This window comes from Bombina bombina, chromosome 1, assembly GCF_027579735.1.
Source record: "Bombina bombina isolate aBomBom1 chromosome 1, aBomBom1.pri, whole genome shotgun sequence".
Classification (NCBI taxonomy): domain Eukaryota; kingdom Metazoa; phylum Chordata; class Amphibia; order Anura; family Bombinatoridae; genus Bombina; species Bombina bombina.
In genome coordinates, this window is record NC_069499.1 from 1470424024 (window position 1) to 1470446815 (window position 22792).

The 22792-nt window shown below is 40.1% G+C and overlaps 1 long non-coding RNA gene across 1 annotated transcript in view; it reads right to left on the reverse strand.

The window, feature by feature from the left end:
• Window positions 1-13086, reverse strand: part of LOC128653520 (uncharacterized) — a 112085-nt gene extending 98999 nt beyond the window's left edge. The window contains exon 1 of the long non-coding RNA XR_008401360.1: window positions 13039-13086. This is a non-coding gene — a long non-coding RNA (uncharacterized LOC128653520). The remainder of the gene's footprint in view (window positions 1-13038) is intronic.
• Between the last annotated feature and the right edge of the window lie 9706 nt (window positions 13087-22792).

The window sequence follows — 22792 nt, forward strand, 5'->3', positions numbered from 1 at the left end:
AACATTGTAGATACTTTTAACCATCCTTTATTACACAAAGTTTTTTTTGCACACTCTCTTTACCTGCCTAATTCACATCTGTCCCTAACTGTCCTCAGCAGAAGAGACAGTGTTAGGGGAAAACCTAAGTTACAATATGGAGCAACTACCATTACTTTATAGACACAATAGTAATTAATAAAAACTTGATATACAATATGTAAACAAATAATATAATAAAAAAAAACTACCTTCATATTATTCTCTGGCTTATCTTTACTTTAAATACATCATCATGTCTAACATTTATTTACTGTTTAATATCCCTGTAAAGAAAGTGTACCCTCAATGCACTTTGGCAAGTTCTGTGACTTTTTTAAAGGACCAATAAACATAGTAGATTTGCATAATCAACAAATGCAAGATAACAAGACAATACAATAGCATTAAAGGGACAGTTTACTCAAAAATTTTCTCCCCTTTAATTTGTTCCCAATGATCCACTTTATCTGCTGGAGTGTATTAAATTGTTTACAAGTAGCTACTTTACCCTTATATTGGCATTTTAAATTGTTAATTTAGCATGTGGTATCCCCACCTATTCTGAAAGTTTGTGGCCGCGCGTACCAGCTATAGATAAGCTTTATAAACACAGCCAGCAGAAGAAATTACACTCCAAGTGTGATAAAGCAGAGATAAGGTAATACAATGTTGATTTTCCATTGTTCTCTCAAAGTATTGGTTATTGTTTTAAGGACAGATATAAGATAAAGAAGCAGGTATATGTGCACAATGTGATACAGTAATGAGATCTGATTATATCTACAAGCTTAACCTATTTTATTAGGCTGTGGCTTCAAAACACAAAATAAGAGCTTTAATATACAGAAATAAACCTTAAAAAACTAATTTTCATACATTTTTATCCCGGAGTTGGTAAAAAAAGCAATTCTAAATACATTAAGGGAAAAACTATTTTACAGTATACTGTCCCTTTAACTCTAAATTTCAAATGAGTAGTAGATTTTTTTCTAACAAGTTTCAAAGTTACGTATATTTCCACTCCCCCTGTACCATGTGATAGCAATCAGCCAATCACAAATGCATATACGTATAGTCTGAGAATTCTTGCACATGCTCAGTAGGAGCTGGTGACTCAAAAAGTGTAAATATAAAAGACTGTGCACATTTTTTTTAATGGAAGTAAATTGGAAAGTTGTTTAAAATTACATGCTGTATCTGAACCATGAAAAATGTATTTGACCTGAGTGTCCCTTTAAGTTCACTCATTGACCCAGTGCAATTACAGCTGTGCAGGGGGTTATCTTTGACTGTAGGGTTTAGTCTGAAGCTAAGGTTTCTGTCCCTCCTGAAAAAAAAAAACAATTCATAGAAGTGTAGCAAATGTAGGTATCAGGCTTGGGGTTTTCCTATATATAATACAAGTCTAGCTAAAGGCTACGTGGATGAGCTTAATTTTTTTTAAAAAAAACATAATTTCAAATGTTTTTTTTCATTCCACCCACTAGAGACAATAGGCTAAAATAAGCTTCCAGTAAGTACCAGTAGCAGTACTGAAGGCTGCCAGAGGCCGAAAAAGCATGTGCCAAGTTCCTGCACTTTGTGAGGACCAAGTTTTGGTTCCTGGCACAAGGCCTGTGACTCATTCGTCTACAGAAGCATAAAAGTGTTTGTGCGCTCCACTCATTTTTGTTCTGTTATTTCACTTCTAGTTTAAAAAAAAAAAACAGTCCCTCTTTCCATCCTCAGTTCCTTAACCAATTTAGAAAATGTGATGCAAATGCTATTTATACTCATTAATATCTATATTACAATATGCTAAAATACATTTTAAAAAGTGTTTCCAATTAGGACACAAAGGGCTAGCATGCACAGAGACACAGCATCAGTAGCGGACCTACTTAAAGGGACATTCCAGCCAAAATTGCGATCTACATGGATTCATTTGTTAATTGCTGACATGATACAAGACTCACTGGCGCAATGAGCAGCTGCAGTATTTAAAATGCTGGTGCACTGAGAATATCTAGCTATGCTTCACATGCACGTGCATAGAAAAGTGTTAACACTAAAACAGTGATAACTTTTACTAGAAGCATTTGTAATTCATCTATGTGCATTTAGATTTTGACCAGAATTTTCCAGAGGGCCCTGGTGCAGCATTTTTTTCTCCCCACCCCTCAAAAGTAATACTATACATTTTGTTCTGTATTATGAGTTTGAGGATAAAAAGATACATATAGAGATAGATAGAGATATATAGAAATAGACAAAAAAAACATGTAGATAGATAAACTGTCTTTCTCATATCTCATCTTGGATGTCCTCTCACTACCTTAAGCTAAATCTCTCCAAAACTGAACTCCTTATTTTCCCCCTTCCTCCAGAATCTCCACCCCCCAATTTTCTATAACTTAATAATTCCGTCATTACCCCTAACCCCTCATGCCCGATGTCTTGGGATCACCCTTGACTCAGACCTTTCTTTCACTCCTCACATTCAGTCCTTGGCTAAAGCTTCCACATTAAAAACATCTCTAAAATTAGACATTTACTTACACAAGACAACTAAGATTTCAATCCACTCTCTCATCCTTTCCCGCCTCGACTATTGCAACTCCGTCCTCTCTGGTCTCCCAGGCTGCCGCCTAGCTCCTTTACAATCCATAATGAATGCCTCTGCCAGGCTCATCTTCCTTACACATCCCTCTTCATCTGCTGCCCCTCTCTGCCAATCCCTTCACTGGCTTCCTCTTGCCTACAGGATTAAACACAAAATCCTCACTCTGACATAAAAAGCCCTCAACTGCACTGCTCCCCCCTACATTTTAGACATTGTCTCCAGATACACTCCCTCCCGTCCTCATCACTCTGCTCACGATCTCCTCCTCTTTTGTTACTTCCTCACATTCCCGTTTACAAGACTTCTCCAGACTGGCTCCCATCTTGTGGAACTCTCTGCCTCGCTCCACAAGACTCTCCCCTAGTTTTAACAGCTTCAATCGCTCCCTAAAGACTCTACTATTCAGGGATGCATACAACCAACACTAACCTTTCCTAACTCCATTGCTTTCCCCTTGAACCCCTTAGAATGTAAGTCTATGAGCCCAGCTGTTTGTAGATCGCCTTCATAAGAGCCGACTACAACAGTGCAACTCTCAGCAGGGCCCTCTACCCATTTGATCCCTGTAAGTGTTATCTTGTACACCGCCTATGCTTATAGCACTGCGGAATCTGTTGGCGCTCTACAAATACCTGATAATAATAATAGATAGATAGAGGGGAGGACTGGCAACTTTTGGCCCAGGTGGGCAAGTACTGCATAGTGTCCCAGGTATCTCAACTCACCCCTTTTTAGAATGTGCAACAAGCAGGGCAGTTTAGGGACAGACAGCATGGTGTTAATATATCTACAGATACCAAAGAACCCTATGCATGCATATATAATGTATGTATGTATACACATGCTGTAGACAGACAGACATATATATATATATATATATATATATATATATATATATATATATGGCTTACTGAAAAAAAACTGCTGAGCACTATACTTTCTGCACTGGCCCTGATTTCATCACCAAGAGTGACCTGGGCGCAATTGCCACCCTGCCCCGTGGCCCAGTCCACCCCTGGATAGATATAAATGGACTGGCAATCTGCATTAGGATTGGGCACATTCTGCATAGACCGGCTGCTATGGGCCCCCCAGCACTTGGGCCCTGGTGCCACTGCACCTGCTGAACCAATGGTTGTTCCACCCCTGCACAGCAAATGAATAAAGTATTTTTGTCCAGGGCTAAATGAAATCTGGCGCTTTCACATGACAATACCATTGTACTGTGTGTATTAAAACATCTTTAGCTTATGCCTTTCCTTTGGCCTCTCTCGATAGACCGGTTCTCACATTGACAATAATGGCTCTATCACAAAGGTGCACACCGGTCACAAATACAACTGATGTGTGTTGCATTTGAGAATTTAAGTTTAATATTTTCTTAGTGAGCTGCTGATTGGTAGCTGCACATATACACATCTTGCACTGACTAACCTGATTTGTTAATCAAGCTCCCAGTAATGCATTGCTGCTTCTGAAGCTACTCTTCAAAAAAGGCTACCAAAAGAATAAAACAAATTTGATTACAGAATTAAGGGCCAGATTACAAGTGGAGCATTAAATATCGCTTTCTTGAAAGTGATATTTGCGCTCCACTGAGTAATACCAGTACATGCTAATGTGTGCTGGTATTACAAGTTGACAGCAATGCGAATACAAGCTCATGTTCGCATTGCTGGGAGGCATTGTGCTCACGAGAGTGAGATTTCATAATCTCCAATGGAAGCCTCGTTCTGATGCCGCCATATACGGTACAAAACCGAAGTGCAGCGAATGGGGTAAGTCGCACAGTAATGGCAGCGAATTGTAAATATATATATATATATGCGTATAAACATATATATTTATGTGTTAATATGTGTACATACACATATTAACACATAAATATATATGTATATAAGCATATACATGTATATTTACTGAGAACACACAGTTCCCATAGACTGCAATGTAAAGGCACTTTTCAGTGCCATTTTATTTCTAACACCCCACTCCCACCAACTTTAACCCCAGAATACTGCCTGGTGCAGTAATTTTATTAAAAAATAAAGATGCTACAATTTTTTTTTCTTTAAAAATACACTACACTGTATTTTGGGGGCATTTGGGGCACATTTATAAAATTAACCAAAGATCTGATCTCTGGTTAATTTTATAAGCGCTAACTGCTACCACAAGATCATGGTGGCAATAACCAGCCCTTGTAATGGCTGTTTTTTTATTGCACACCGGCAAACTATAAATTAGCGCTCCACTTGTAATCTAGTCATAAAATGGAAAGTTGTTTAAAATGTCTGCTCTATCTAAAATCATGAAAGTTTAATTTTTACTTTACCGTCATTTTAAGATATTATGAAATAAATATCCTCCAACACATTATCTTTAACTTGTGATTATAACTGCTTTAGGAAAATGGAAGGTGCAAGCACAGAATGAAGATGAGGAAATTCTACAGCAGCCTTTATCTCTGTTTATGCAGCCTGATGTGTGCCTTATCTAACCTTTGTTTAGCTGCTGATGTTCTATATTTAAAGGGGCACATTTAAAGCTAAATTCAATACATAAAGGGGCAGTAAATGCTAAAAAACATAAATTATGCTTACCTGATAATTTCCTTTTCTTCTGATGGAAAGAGTCCACAGCTGCATTCATTACTTTTGGGAAATAAGAACCTGACCACCAGGAGGAGGCAAAGACAACCCAGCCAAAGGCTTAAATACTCTTCCCACTCCCCTCATCCCCCAGTCATTCTGCCGAGGAACAAGAAACAGTAAAAGAAATATCAGGGTGAAAGATGCCAGAAGAATATAAGGACGCCCCACATAAAATTACGGATGGGAAGCTGTGGACTCTTTCCATCAGAAGAAAAGGAAATGATCAGGTAAGCATAATTTATGTTTTTCTTCTTAAATGGAAAGAGTCCACAGCTGCATTCATTACTTTTGGGAAAACAATACCCAAGCTATAGAGGACACTGAATGCCAAGACGAGAGGGTACGTAGGCGGCCCATACTGAGGGCACCAAGTCTGAACCTCTACCCGAGAAAAAACACTGCTTCGCCCGAAGCCGAGAAAATTTGAAAAGGAAAAAGTCCCAATGACACTGACCCACAGTTAGTCCAGAAGCCAAACTAGAGACCGCAAACAAAACTTGACTGAGCCACAGTCCTCCAGGAGACACCGTCGCACAACAAAAAGTCCTCCACCATTCATCTCCACAAATGAAAGAGACACCAGCCGAAACCCCCAAGGGAACAAGGCAAGGAAGAACCAAGGAAACCGAAAGGTCCCTTAATACAAAAAAGAACACCTCCACGAGTGAGTTCAGCTCACAGAGGCCCAAAGGGGCCCAAACAAGGAAAGGAGGCCTATACCAAGCGAAACCCAGTATAAGACCGGGCACAGAGACAGAACAGACGTCTTGTCAACATCCTGCAAGTACAGATTGCAACTGAAAAGGCAAAGTTCTCCCAGTGTCAAGAATAGCAAGGCATTCGACCATGAAAAAGTGTGTAATGTACCCAGGAGAGAAACCCAAGTTTGAAAACACAGAGTCCTTAACAGGACGACACAGAGGATACTTGCGAGGAAGAAGAAGAAGCAGTCAAGTAAGAAACAGACTGCAAAAGCAACCCCCAGACAGAGGGCCCGCTCCAGGCAACCTAAGTCGCCGGACTTGCACAAAGGACCCTAAAAAGAGGAACACAAACCTCAATCGAGGCCCCCCGAGGAGAGTATACCCTCAGAAACCGAAGGAAGAGTAAACTCTCTTCTGAAATCAATGGAACCAATTAAAAGAAAAATCTATACCCTAGCAAACTAAGCTAACAGGATAGACTCAACAAAGCTCACACATCCAGAGGAGACTGTGACCGAACGCAGCTCCATAGACCGCTCGGCCATACTGACCTGCAGACCCACAGCCAGCTGGACCAACCCAGCCACAGGGATCCAAACCAGTGGAACAAAGAATCCCGAAACAGGTACAGGAACGAGCGTAAGGATAGCACAGCCATCCCCACAGAGTACAAGTACAACCCGACTCTGAAAACAGACAACAAGGCCATAGACCTAAGGATCTATCAAAATAAAGGCCCAACAAGTCTGCTTGGAGCCAACAAGACCCCCGGGGGGAACTAATCCCACATTTCTGTCTCCCATCCGGGAGAAGCCCCAAGCAAGGACTCTATCTCCATAGGGAGGAGAATATCTCCTAAAGAAAAGGAATGATGCCGGAAGAGCAACAACTGTCCCCAAGGCCCAAAGGCACCAGCTAACGGGAAGAGAAATTCCCAACACAGATATCCTAGAAAAGGACCCCCCTACAAGTAGCTTGCCAAGCAGAGGCACAGCCAACCCATTCGCCTGCAGAGCAGGAATCCACGGGAACACTGCCAAGAAACCAGGGGAATGCAACCCTAAGGAGCACCAGAAATTGGACATCCAACGCCAGCAGCTGGGTATGAACCAACCACTCGTAAGGCTCAAGCCACATGGCTAACCACCAGAGGACAAGGGTCCCTCTGTGGCAAAGAGTAAAAAATACTCCGAAATCCTGGCCAACCATGACCAGGTTAGGTAGACGGAGCAAGGACATAGCCCAAGTTCCCACTACCATGGAACCCCCCGACCAGCCCTGAGATCCAAGATTCCAAAACCACCCAGACTGGGTTGGTAAAAAGGCCAAGCAAAGCTTCAGCAACCGGAAGTCTCAGGGAGAAAAACAGGTCTGGGTACCCAATAGTTAAGGCAAACCTTACCCTAGAACTAAACACCCCAACTGGCAAACAGACACAAGGGTATGGATGCATATCCAGAAAATACAGATAGCAAGAGAACTTGAAAAACTAGACCAAAGGAAGGGACCACCCCTAGCTAAAGTCCAATGCTCCAAGGAGCAAGGCTAGAAGTCATATGAGATACTTCTCAGAGCCTCAGGACGACCAAGGGATACCTCGAGGTAAAAAAATCCTACTAACAGGACTAGTCTCCCTAACACCTCCGCACAAGCAGAGGACACAAGGAAGAGAAGGCACAAAGCCTACCCAGCTAAACAAAAATCCCTACAGAAACAACCATCACCCGGAAACACAGATTCCTAAAAGGAGATCCACTCACCCGTAGGCAATGGAAGAATAACCAAAAGGCCTCTTATAACTCAGTCAAGAGTAAGAGCTGCATCTAGATACACTAGAAACAGCTTACGTGTACACCTGCAAGGTGTTAAGAGCTGAAACAAGTTTCAAACTGCAAACCTTCCGCATGCTAGACAGCTATCCCGTACAAGCTGTTGGATTAAGCCCAAAAGGACAAATCCAGAGGCCTAGAAATGAAGGCCAAACCAGTCAATAGTGAAAAGGGGCATTAAACCCTCCTACCCTCCACAACATCAGATGTCAGATAGAGTGACGCAGCGGAAAAACTCTCCTGCCCGGTCACTTATGACTGAAGGCTATAAGGACTGAAACAATCCTTCCCACCTCACGGACCCACAGGTCCTCTTGAATGCTTAGCTTAACATGAAAACAAACAATGATAACCTGAGCACTCAGCGCTTCTACCGAACCAGCCGAGCAGAACAGCACCACGTGTCTGAACAGCCGCAAGACTGAACAAACTAGACAGGACCAGCCTGCACCTAGGGTCCCAACCGTCAAGCTGCATAAATTCTTCCTCGTAGGGGAAAAAACAGAAAACAGACATTTGTAACAGCGGACTAACATGTCCAACAACGTCCGAAGAAGTAATAAAAGAGTATCAATCCCAGAAGGTTCCTGAAGGAAACAAAAACAAATAAAAGACATCCCATTGGATATAAATAAAATGTAAGGCAACCCGGAGGTTAACGCAAAAAAAGACACAGGCCTACCCGCAGGACCAGCCAAACGGAGCCCTATCTCACAAAACTGGGAAAGATCTCAAACAAATGACAATCAGGAGATTACTTCATCCCCACATATCTAAAGAGGTGCACCATTCAAATTATCAGACTGAAAATCCGTGTATCTGGTAACGATAGTGTCATTCAATAACTGAAAAACATGTCTGAGCAACACGCGAAGGCGCGCAATCCTGTAATGGAAGGCACAACACTCAGGGACAGATACCTCCGTGGGGAACTGTAGAGGCCCTCCCCAAGGCAGAAGGCCCAGGACAATAGGGCATGAGCACATTCTCAAAAAAACATCCGGACTCCATAAACTGGGTTACCCGCATGTGCAGAAGTATGATTTGGTAGGGAACTCGCCTCTCGGAGGACAGGACCCCCAGAGGCGTATGGCTCAACAGTCCCTTGATTCCCCGAGCTTGAGGAACTAGGCGCTTTGAAATGGCATACGGAACAAAACTGGTTGACAAGCGTCAACGAGGACACTCCGGATGCTTTACCGGACACAGAATCTGAATCTGAAATCAAAATAGTCTCAGTATCAGAATCCTCTGTAACTGAATTTGAAATTAACACAGACTCAGCATCAGAATCCTCCATAACTGGATAGAGGATATTTAAATATGGACTAAAGTAGTAAAAACTAAAACGGCACCTGACACCCCCAATTGTTGGTGCACTCACCACCTCCTATGACCAGACCCCTGCCGACTAGAAATTTTTCTATGGAAACGTAGCCACGCCTGAACACGAGGTGAACCGTACAGTCCAAAACCAGCGCACCCAACCAAAAGGCTGCATCACTTCCAAAGGCCTCAAGTTCCAACCACAAGCCCAGTAAACATTGCACATAAGAAGGTTGAATCACATAACAAACATGATTATAAACCCCCCCCCCCGTTCAATAACCCCCCTCAGGAGATATTAACCCTCGATTCCAAGATACTAAAAGAGACTCACTGAGACCCTTATGTATACGTTAGACCCGCAAGGTGGTAGCCTCTCGGGAAACATTCACATTACAATACATTGCAAATAAAGAAAAATGAAACGATCTTATCGGAATCTACGCCGTGGAACAAGAACACAGCCTTTCAAGTGCGACGGATAGTAGCATCGCCACTGCCATTGACTTGAGAGAAGAAAGCAGGCAGCGAAGCAAAGTTCGACAACGCTGATTGCTTGAGGAGCTGTTAATATGAGTCGGGATGGTTTCGCAGAAACTCCCTGCATCTGCGGACTCTAACTTTCATCCAAGCCCTCACTGAGAGACTGACAGGACTACTTAAAACTCCTGTCCCATGCCGAAGAGTACTACCCTCCATAAGAGACAAAAACAAAAATTAAAAATTCTGACACTTCTCTGCCATCCTCCTGGGACGAAAGGCAAAGAATGACTGGGGGATAAGGGGAGTGGGGGAAGTATTTAAGTCTTTGGCTGGGTTGTCTTTGTCTCCTCCTGGTGGCCTGGTTCCTATTTCCCAAAAGTAATGAATGCAGCTGTGGACTCTTTCCATTTAAGAAGAAAATGTCTGCACATAAAGAGAACTACTTTGGTGTATGGAAGAAGGTTTTGTTACAGTCCTTTATTTTGAAACATGAATTACATGTCTGATTAATCAATGGATGATAAGCACTGCTTTACTGGTAGACAGTGAAAAGAATAAAATAAATGTGATACAATTTAAATTGCCCTATTTTAGCTACAAAATAAAAATAACTTTAGTTTTGCCACCCTCATTTCAAAAGTTATGAAGCTTATTTATTCACTTTTTACTGCCCTTCAATGAACGCTCTACTCAAATCAATTTCGCATAAGCTGCAGACACTACAAGACTAAAGACATAGAACCTACATTTTTTCTGTCATTATTTATATAGAGCATGCATTTTAAATAATTTTTATTATTTTGTTGGTATCCTTTGTTGAAGGAGCAGGAATGCAGCACTGGGAGTTAGCTGAACAGATCTGGTGAGCTAATGAAGAGGAATATATGTGTATCCACCAATCAGCAGCTAGCCACTAGCAGTGAATTGCTGCTCCCGAGCCTACCTAGGTATGCTTTTAAAACAAAGGATACCAAGAGAATTAAGCAAATTAGATAATTGAAGAAAATTGCAAAGTTGTTTAAAATTATATGCACTATCTGAATCACATTAGAAAAAATGTCCCTTTAAGCCTTGGGAATTCATTGGAATACACACAGGAGTCCAGAACAAAATATAGGTACTGTTCATACAATCACTGTGTAGAATGCAGCAGTGTAGCGCTTGTGATGTCTGGAGAATGCACTTACAATTCTCACATGAATTGAAAAATTCACAATTTTTAAATTACAGGAAAAAGGGGCAACATTAACATTTAAAGGGACATTAAACACTTTGAGATGGTAATATAAAATAAAAAATCGTATACATAAAAAAGTCTGCATTATACTTTCATTATTTATTTTGTCCCCTTTTCCTGTAATTCCTGTTATATTCCTCACAGCCATTGGCTGTACACTCTAGTGACCTATTTATAACTGTCCCTAATTGGCTACAGCAGAGAAGGTAACCTAAGTTACAACATGGCAGCTCCCATTGTTTTATAGACATTAAAACCTTACACTTATTTTGTCAATATTTCAACAGCTAAAGAAACTTTAAAAACTTAATCTACATGTTATTCTCAGACTAATCTTTTCTTTGAATGCATCATTATGTCTAGCATTTATTCAGTGTTAATGTCCCTTAAACGCGTGTCAGGATAGCGCAACCTCAGCGCTCTGGTTAACTGTTAAGCTTGAATAAAAAGTTGCACAAAACAAATCAAAATTACATTAAAAAGTACAGTTACACTCATAAAATTGCAATAAAAAGTAATAAGGACTCAAAGATATGAGGTCTCAGGTGTTAGAAAAAAGTCTGCAAAGGGCTTTAACAGAGATATATACATATACATATCTAAATATGTGTGTGTGTACATATATTTATATGTGTATATAGATATCCAAACAGGTGCACTCACTGTGACATAAGGCATCCGCCGGGGTGCTGCGTAGAAAACATATAGCAATATCCGTTCAACCCGTAGAGGTAGAGAAACGCTTCACTCTCCGGTCTTATTCAAAAATCCTTTATTAGGTATCCAGCATCAAATGACAAATCTCCCAAACGTTTCGATACCAATTGGTATCTTTATCAATGGGTAATCAGAACATATCTATCCCAAAAGAAGGTTCCTTCTTTTGGGATAGATATGTTCTGATTACCCATTGATAAAGATACCAATTGGTATCGAAACGTTTGGGAGATTTGTCATTTGATGCTGGATACCTAATAAAGGATTTTTGAATAAGACCGGAGAGTGAAGCGTTTCTCTACCTCTAGGGGTTGAACGGATATTGCTATATGTGTATATATGTATTTACAGACATATATACACATATAAAGACAAATATATATGTATACATATATAGACATACATAAGTGCATTGGAGTCCTTTCTAGTCAAGTAGCTGAAAACATGTAAAAGCATATTAGCGTACAAAAAAAAGCTGAAGTTGAGTGTAGTTAACGCACAGGCGGGAGCAATAAAAAGCGCTCCATTCGTATTCTAGCCCTTTATAAGGAATTTAAAAAAAAGTGTTATGTCCCTTAAAGGGACATTAAACACTTTGAGATGGTAATATAAAATGATAAATTGTATATAATAAAACAACTCTGCAATATACTTTCATTATTTATTTTGTCCTCTTTGCCTGTAATTCCATTCTGAAATTGTGAGCTTTTCAGTTCCTGTTAGAAATGGAAGTGCAGAACACTGTTATATCCAGCACAACCATTGGCTGCACACTCTAGTGACCTATTTATAACTCTCCCTAATTGGCCACAGCAGAGAAGGTAACACAAGTTACAACATGGCAGCTCCCAGTGTTTTATAGACACTAAAACTTTACACTTATTTTGTCACTTTTTAAACAATTAATGGAACTTTAAAAAATACATCTACATGTTAGTCATGGACTAATCTTTTCTTTGAATGCATCATTCTATCTAGCATGTATTTAGTGTTTAATGTCCCTTTAAAGGTCAGTGTCAGAATAGATAGAGCAGAGTAGTGAGGAGGGCACTAATGAAACAGAGACTAGAAAGATGATAGTTTCCTTGCTCTGATAGTTTTGCTCCAATATTAAGAATATTAACAACTCAGACTGTGCCCAAACAGTTTATGTAGTTATCATGGTAACAACTGCACAATCTGCTCACATGATGCAAACAAACAACTACGTAGCTTCTAAACAATTACTATGTCATACACATCAGAACAGATAGGTAAAAAGGCCATACAGGCACATGTTATAAGCTTACGAACTACCCTTGGAGAGGCTTAGTTAGAGGTGCTTGTACCATTGTCTGTATTATTGTATTTTGTTCCCCCGGGGGAAGTGATATTGCAAGGCTTGTCATTATGTCTCTCTCTCTTGCTGCTGACACACTTGTCACTCTGTCCTTTGTCTCCTTATAAGGAAATATAAATAGCTCACCTGACCAAGAACGGTAAATATGCTGACTTCTCTGCAACGCAATAGATCTGTGACAGTCAGTGCAGCTATTCAGAGCATGGCCCTATAATTACAAGTTTCTAAAGTCTATAAATATTGCTCCGGTCTGCTTACATACCTAAGTATAAAACAGGACCTAGCATTGCACCATCAGTCTGCCAGTCCTACATCTAATTTAATGTTCTAGGGATAGTCTGGTGTAAAATAGATACATTTAGATAAATGTCTTCTTTATGTGTTTAACCCTTGCAAATGGGTTAAATTAACAGTTAAAGAAGGGTTCCTGGGGCACTTCCCATAAGAATACAGCTTATGCACCAATGAGAAGCAGACGTACATGCGTTTCTTCAAATCCCTAGCCGCAGTGTCATCTGGAGCAGAATGGAGGTATCCTCTTTGAAGGAAAAACTGTAGACATATAGAAAAATAAATTGCTCTAATAGAATACAGAATGTTAATTTAAAGTTTGAAAGGGACATAAAAATCCCAACAAAAATCTTTTATTATGTGTGGTAATTTTTTTTTTTATTTGTAATAAACTTTCAATTTGTATTTTTTTTTTTTAATGCCCCCAGAGACACTGTGGATCTTGGACACTGACCCTGCAACAGTATACATATTGCTTGATCCCAATTACTTTTAATATGTCCCTAAATTGACATACAAAAAGAGATAATACTAAATAGGATTTTCAAGGAATACATACCTGAACTGCAAAACAACGCAAATGTGCTAACAAACTTACATGCATTTAAAAAAAACATTCTTTTTGTATGATGATAAGTAAAAAAAAAAAAAAACATGAATGTCTTCTAATGATTTGCTAAACAATATAATAGCTTGAGGCTAACCCTGGTTACTGGCAGCTAAATTTAGCAACGTCATAATTTGGAAGAAATAAGGCGATTAAAATAAATGGGTGATCACTAAATAATATGCATCACCTCAAAATAGCTGCCACGTCACGTGATTAGCTGTCTGGTGCTGAGTATACTGTATTAGTATTCACTACATCATTCTCAGCTCACAACAGCCCAGTATTTTAGTTGTTTATATTTTTTTTATAAGAAAAACAAAGAAAAAACAAACAGAAAAAAAAAATCATATAAAAGAAACATTTGTAATAAGTGATCAAAGTACCCCCCTTTATTATATAAGAAATCCATCACTAAATTGCCAAATGCCAACGTTTGATAATATTGCCTAAATCAGGTATTGATGCCATAAACAGGCAAAAAAATGAACAATGACAATAACCTTCATGTGGAGATGATTTGGTAATTGCTGGTGACATGTGGATGCCGGAGTCAGGAAGTGAAAAGAACAGGGCTTTGTGAACAGGCTGCATCTCTAACCCCCACCAACCACCAACCACCAAAGAGGAAGTGGTAACAGGAAGTCAAAGTCCCTTTCAATCAGTAGCAGATCAAAAACTCATTTTAGAAGCTGTGCAAAAAGGTGAACTGCTCACCCATGCACCATATATATTATTTTCTCAGTTTATTTACCTTTGCCCTTTATAGTATTTATACTCATAAGTAATGACTACAATTCTGTTCATGTATCTACATCAGAGAATGTCAATCACAATCCAGCTGTTCAAGTACTGATGATAGGTGACTGACTGGTATTGTAGGTAGTGTATCACAATACTCTTCCTACCCTCTTAAAGTGTCAGCCAATCAGAAAATAGTTGGGAATATACAGGTACACGTTAGGACATTTAGCCCACAAAACAGAAATAATTTCTAATGGCATCAGTACCCCAAAGTATTAAAAATAAACATTCTAGTAGTCAGACTTAAATCTCATTAGCTTCTTGTGCATAGGACACGAGCAGTTTAAATCCAGTACTACTTTGTAAACTAAACTAGTATAAATGATTAATATTCCAACTTATAACCCAAATATAAAGGCATAATTCTATATCAGAAAATTCTATTTAGCAGCACATTAGTCTCTAGATAAAGTTTTATATATACATAAAACCACAAAAGTATGAAATCATAACTACTACATATCGGCACCAAAGGCAGGGAGTACTGTTATGTTTATTAATTAGAACTCTATTGTACAGTCATGTGGGCTGGCTCCTTCATTTTAAACAAAAAACCCTTTGTATAGCTTGCAAAGCTACTCTGGGCACGAATGGATTTGTTAAAGCCCTGAGCAATGTCAGAACTGGTATAGCAGATCCTGTTTTAATATCTTCCTTTAACCCTTTAAATGCCAAGTGATTTCACACCATGTGCTAAGCTGTTTTGGAGTTTTAGATGCTGCTCACATTTAAATCTACAGATATTATATACTGTGGGGGAGGGGGGTTCAACAGACCCAGCATATTCAAACTATACCATTATTTTATGTATATGACATGTGAGAACTCTACAACAAAATGTGTGAAAAATGTACATTCAGGGGTGGAAATACCATTAGTGCAGCAGCTGAACCAGGGCCTGAGTGCTGGGGAGCCCATAGCAGCTGTTTATTTTTCTATACACATATACATGTGCAAAATGTATACAATCCTAATGCAAGGGAGCCTAGTGCAGAATGCAGGTCGATATATCAATCTATCGATCTATCATCTATCTGTCTGTCTAACTAACTATCTCTCTGTCTATTTTAGGCTTACCAGAAGTCCCACTTTTACTGGGATTGTCCCGGTTTGGAGGCGCTGTCCCAGTGTCCCATCCAGTTGTTCATTCTGTCCCAGTAGGGTTTCCACCTCTGGGTTTCAAATCATGTGTCCGGGTTTCAGCCCACCTGAAACCCAGACACATTATTCAAAATGACTGGACTGTGACTCTCCAGCATAGTTGGATGCTGGTACTTTGTTACATACAGCCCTGCTTAGCTTAATGTTTGTCTCCTTCAAAGTTTACATTTAGTAATACAGGCTGAGTGAGCAGCATAAGTTTTTTTATTTTGTAGTACTACTTGGTTTATTTTTCTAAGAATTTAACACCCCCCCCCCCCCCCCGACCCCTGGTGACATTGCCGTTAATACACCTTTAGGGGAATCATATGGGTATGACTAGGAAGTACAGACAGGCAGGATTTTTGGCCTGGATCTTGCTTTGCTTCATGCAGGATAGCATTTTGGCTATAATCTTCCTGCATTATGGTATAGAGTAGCCTCTTAAACAGCTTTAGCAGGTACGTGTTTCTTTTTTACTTTCATTCAATGTTGTATTTATGCCTTATCAGTATTTGGCTCTGTTCCTTAATTAGACACATAAAACACATATTACACTGCAGATATTAAATTGTGAAATTGATAAAGTGATAATTATGCTTGATGTTTGGCATTATTTAGCATCTGAGATTTAGATTAATGATTTATTTGCCATGACAACGTAATGGTGCCTTTTTCACTAGGGGGTGGTGTTATGGTCTATTTAAACTGTGTGATTCACTTGTTTGACTGAGCAAGGGTAGAGTATCCACAAAACATTACACACACAAAAGCTTCTACTTTAAAAGGACTGGTAATTGCCACGCCCCCTTGACCACGCTCCTGACCACACCCCCACTGGCACCGCACCAGGTAGTCCCAGTTTCACCTCTAAAAATTATGGTAAGTATATGTCTATCTATCTACCTACCTATCTCTCTCTCTATCGATCTATCATCTATCTGTCTGTCTAACTATCTATATCTCTGTCTATTTATCTACCGATCTCTCTATCTATCATCTATCGATCAATCATTTAGCTAACTACCTATCTCTCTGTCTATCTCTCTTTCTATCATCTATCAATCTCTATATATATCATCTACCTGTCTGTCTATCTATCTCCCTGTCTATCATCTATATATATATATATCTACTTACCTATCTGTCTGTATATCTATCCATCTATTTCTCTCTACATACCTACCTATCTGTCTGTATGTCTATCCTCAAAATTATTAGACAGAACAGCATTTATATCATTACTATTGCTTACTACTGAGAAAACCTTTGGGGGGCCCAACATTTTTTTGCACCAGGGTAATCTATTATGTAGGTCCGCATAATAAATAATGTTGTAAACAATTGAGTATATTTTTTTATTCCCAAAACTTTAAAGGGACACTCAGGTCAAATTAAATTTTCATGATTCAGATACAGCATGTAATTTTAAACAACTTTCCAATTTACTTCCATTAAAAAAAAATGTGCACAGTCTTTTATATTTACACTTTTTGAGTCACCAGCTCCCACTGAGTATGTGCAAGAATTCACAGACTATACGTATATGCATTTGTGATTGGCTGATTGCTATCACATGGTACAGGGGGAGTGGAAATATACATAACTTTGAAATTTGTTAGAAAAAAATCTGCTACTCATTTGAAATTCAGAGTAAATGCTATTGTATTGTCTTGTTATCTTGCATTTGTTGATTATGCAAATCTACTGTGTTTACTGGTCCTTTAATATAGATTAGAGCCTTTTGGGTCTGGTTATATATCTCCCATGAGCCTCTACTCAAATAAATCCGCATTTATTCTCGCCACGTTATCACCGGGATATCAAAACTTATATAGGGGCTTTATTTAAAAAGAAGCTTATGGTCTTTATAATAAGGGATCATGGTGGTCTTTTGTTATAAATGTACATATGTGTAAAGTGTGTTTTAAACTGTTTATTTTATTTATTTTTATTAAATGTGCTTATATTTTTCCGGTTATATCAGACCATTCCTGATTTGGTTATATATCATTAGATATGCACAGATAGAGATCACTGAAATGAATTAAATGATTGAGGTGAACTATGTCCATTTTAATAGGTTAATGATTAATATTTGATCAACTTTTCAGCTGTACTTTATTGGAAGGAGAAAAATAATGATTATCTTAATAATAATAATTGACACAGTTATATTTAACTAAAGAAAAATAACCATTACCTTAACCTCTTAAGGACATATGACGGAATTTTTCCGTCATAAAACAATTGAGCAAACTGAAAGCTGTGTCCTTAAAGGGTTAATAATAAAAATTTAAATTGTTTTATTTACCTAAAACAATAAACATTATGGCCTCCATTACATATGCAGCGTCGCCCGCAAAATCCTCCGCCGCCAGTTTTTATACGATTTTGGTATTACATATACGGCATAGCATACAAGTTACGCGTGTATATTTCACCCTTCGGACGTATTTTTTTTTCCCATAGACTAACATAGAACAGCCGCACAATTTGGTATCCAATATACAGCGTAAGGACTTACGCGCGCAGAATTAAGAGAATATACTCCATTCTTATCTCACCACAAATTGCTGGCGCAGTAACCCTTGCACTGACTAAAAAAGCAACGTAACTCCCTGAAGGCCTAACAAACACATGCGTAATCAAATACATATCAGCCGCAAATCTCAAACAGTTAAACCTCTTCTAAGCATTTATTATTCCTGCCCCTGCAAGTGTGTCAAACCAATCACAAACAGTACAACCTCTCACCTGCAGCCTTAAAACACCTGGCAATGCACACCCTCATTAGCCACCATGTTTCCCCTGCTTTACCTACAATACGTAGAGAGACAGCATCGTGGGGCACAAGGGGTGCTGGAAGCCCTACAAGCCCCTGTTGTTCAGGATATACCTGCTGGTGCTATAGTTGCTGCTGCTGTCCCTGCTCCTCACGCTGCTGTCCCTGTTCCTGGTGCTGCCCCTGCTGCTGTTGTTGCTGCAGCTGATCATAGGCCAGCAGGGCCTATAAGATGTCGGCATCAGCAGAGGGGAAGAGCAAGGGCACCAAGGATACACAGGGTTAGGGTCACCCTGTTTGGAATGACAGAAGGGGAGGTCAGAGAAAAGTATCGCTTGACTTCTGCAAGCCTCATTGACCTATATGAGGTCTTGAAGGATGATATTGACCCTCAAGCGAATAGGAACCGAGCTCTGACTGGAATGTAGAAGTTGTTGTGTGTTGTACACTTCCTGGCATCTGGCTCATTCCAGGCAACAGAGGGCCTTGTGTCTGGCCTAGCGCAGTCCACCTTCTCCAGGCTCCTAGGGGAGGTTTTGACTGCTCTAGATAACCAGACACAGCGATACATTCATTTCCCCCGTACCCCCCAGGAATGGAACAGTCTTAAACAAGGCTTCTATCGACTGGGGGGTATTCCCAATGTCATGGGGGCAATTGATTGCACACATGTGCGTATCTTGGCCCCACATGAGGAGCCATTCCTCTATATTAACAGGAAAGGGTTTTACTCCTTGAATTGCCAGATGGTCTGCGATACCACTGTAAAATTCACACATGTGTATGCAGGCTTTCCAGGGAGTGCCCATGATTCCTACATCCTGTGCCAGACCTCCTTATTCCAGCTTTTTGAATCTGGAACACTCTCGGGAGGTTGGCTGCTTGGTGAGTATGCACTACCATCATTCTTTCTGTATATTTCTACTAAAGGGACACTAAACACAAAATAATTATGTCATGTTTCAGATAGAGAATACAATGTTAAACAACATTACAATTTACTTCTATTATCTCATTTGATTTATTCTTTAGATATCCTTTGTTTAAGAAATAACAATGCACATAGATGAGCCAATCATATGAGGCATCTATGTGCAGCCACCAATCAGCAGCTAATGAGCATATCCAATATGCTTGTCAGCAAATTATATCAATAGAATGGCGCGAATTATATAGTAGAAGTAAATTATAAAGTTGAATAAAATTGCAGGTTCTTTTTAACTCATGAAATAAGAAATGTGTGTTTCATGTCCCTTTAAAGGGAAAGTATACTATAAATAGTTTTTCACTTAAAAGGACATTTTCTTAAAATGGCATGTTCTATCTGAATCATGAAAATAGAATTTTGTCTAGACTAATCCTGGCATAAAAGTAGATTGCTTACAATGCACCAATTTAATGTTTTTGGAAAATATCTCTTTTAAATGAAATCCATGTTATGTCCCTTTAAGCACATGATGAACCTGTAGTAATCATAATACATATGTTACATGACAGGTGACGCAGGGTACGGCTGCAGACCATGGCTGTTAACCCCCTTGGCACACCCCCTTACAGAGCCACAACTCAGGTACCAGGAGGCCCACATACGTACCAGAAATGTTATAGAAAGGAGCTTTGGCCTACTGAAAAACAGATTCAGGTGTCTGGATTTGACAGGTGAAGCTTTACAGTATAACCCCAACAAAGTGTGTTCCATTGTCAATGCATGTTGTATTCTACATAACATTGCTGTGGACACACGTATATTGGGGGACATAGAACTAGACCAAGATCAGCAGCTGGTTCCTGTACCTGAGGATGTGGACAGGGGGACACTGAAATGGAATGAAGTGAGGGACTTTGTCATCCGTGAATACTTCACCTGTAAGTTACTTGTTCATAAGTACAGTAAACCGTAACATTCACATGTATTATGATGTTTGACTGTACCTCACCAACCATTGCATGTGTATATATCATGTCTTGCAGAATTACATACAGCGGATTTCCACTGCATGTAAGTGAAACTACTACATCCCACCCCCCTTCCCTTAACCACCCTAATTACTGAAAATGTCTCATTTGTTTAATTCATGTTTAGGTCACTATGATTTATTGACTATCATTAAGAAGAATGAAAATGGATGTTTATACCTTATGTTCACCCTTCTGTAAATACATTATTATTTATATATACCCATGTGTCGATTTATATTGGATGTGAGAAACCTTGATTTACATCTTATAAGTGAATATTACTATATGTACCCTTCATACACAACTATGGGATGTGGTTTATAGAACATGAATATGTAATAAACATGATAATATTACCTTTTTTTTTTCCATTTCCACACAGGTCTTATTATATGTTTTAACAATATTAGTGTACTAAAACACACCTCACATGGATGTGGATGACAATTATATGGTAAATAACAGAGGACAAGATTTATGGTGAACTATAAGAATATTTATTTCTTTTTTGGCTTCTTGGATGAGGGAGCTGAGGTGGCTGTAGTGGATTGCCTTGTTCTCCTGGTTTGAGAAGATTCTGACGTTTCTGCTGGTGTGCTGGCCACAGATGATAGGCTGGAGGCAGTGTCCTGCTGGTGTGTAAAGTGCTTAACCAACACACCCAAGAGCTGATTTTGTTCTCGCCATCTATTGTCCATCTGCATCTGCATATCAGACAGAATTCGCATCATCTGTAACTGGTTTTGAACACTTCCACTTAATGATGCTGCCATGTCCCTCTGCAGTTCTATGCTACCTTTGTGTAACCTCTCTTGGCTCCTGAAGAACCTCTCTTGGCTCCTGAAAAAACCTCTCTTGGCCTCTTTGTCTGCTCTCGGAGCTTGTTATGAGCCTCCTCTGGAGTGCAATGTATTCCTCACCCAGGGGAGAATACAATGCATCCACAGGCTCTTGAGCAGCAGGGCTTCTAGGTGCTTGAGGTGCAGGTTCAGCTGCATCTGCTGGTTCTGTTGGGGCAGGTTCAGCTGCATCTGCTGGTTCTGTTGGGGCAGGTTCAGCTGCATCTGCTGGTTCTGTTGGGACAGGTTCAGCTGCATCTGCTGGTTCTGTTGGGACAGGTTCAGCTGCATCTACTGGTTCTGTTGGGGCAGGTTCAGCTGCATCTGCTGGTTCTGTTGGGACAGGTTCAGCTGCATCTGCTGGTTCTGTTGGGACAGGTTCAGCTGCATCTGCTGGTTCTGTTGGGACAGGTTCAGCTGCATCTGCTGGTTCTGTTGGGACAGGTTCAGCTGCATCTGCTGGTTCTGTTGGGGCAGGTTCAGCTGCATCTGCTGGTTCTGTTGGGGCAGGCTCAGCTGCATCTACTGGTTCTGTTGGGACAGGTTCAGCTGCATCTGCTGGTTCTGTTGGGACAGGTTCAGCTGCATCTGCTGGTTCTGTTGGGACAGGTTCAGCTGCATCTGCTGGTGCTTGAGTACTTTCAGCTATATTTTCATCTGCAGATGGTGGAGCTCTCCCAAGTGATGAGGATGGTGGAGCTCTCCCAAGTGATGAGGATGGTGGAGCTCTCAGGGTGGATTGATAGTCCCACTGATGACCAGTGTGTGACCACTCAGCCTGTCCAGTTGGCACTTCTTGTGACATAGTCTGTGGGTAAAAGCCATGACTGCCCTGAGATTGTGTTGGGGGGTGTAAATACATGGACCCTTTGTGGCTGTCTTGGCTCCCCCTCAAAGCCAAAAGAAGAATATTCCTCTGGCCAGGAATCTTGCCATGGGTCATATGGCAATGGTGGTGGCATCACTCCCGGGTCCTCAACTGAAGCCATCCAACCCTGCTCATGCCTGGGAGCATACTGTTCATGTGGGTGCCTGAACACTGGTGGTGGTGGCTGCATGCCTGTGACTGGTGGTGGTGGTGGTGGCGGCATGCCTGTTTGTATCCTCGTGACAGGAGGTTCTGTGGAGGAGTCAAATGATGAGAGGGATTAGTACAGTCATATATATGTCCATGTGGGCATACAATGTACATTGATACATGCTAGGGCCTATACTGATTCTCATGTCAAACTCTATAACATGCATGTGCACATTGTGATTTGTGATATGAGGGATTTTAATATGCGCAGTATACAGGTATGTGTTTCATACAATAGTTATGTGTACATGTCAATGATGGAGAAAATGTGTTCTTTAAGTGACAATTTGGTCACAAAATTTACTTTAGCCTGATGTAGGCACAGAACCTGCTTTCTTGAGCTAAAAGTATTGTGATGGCTATAGTGTCCATTTACT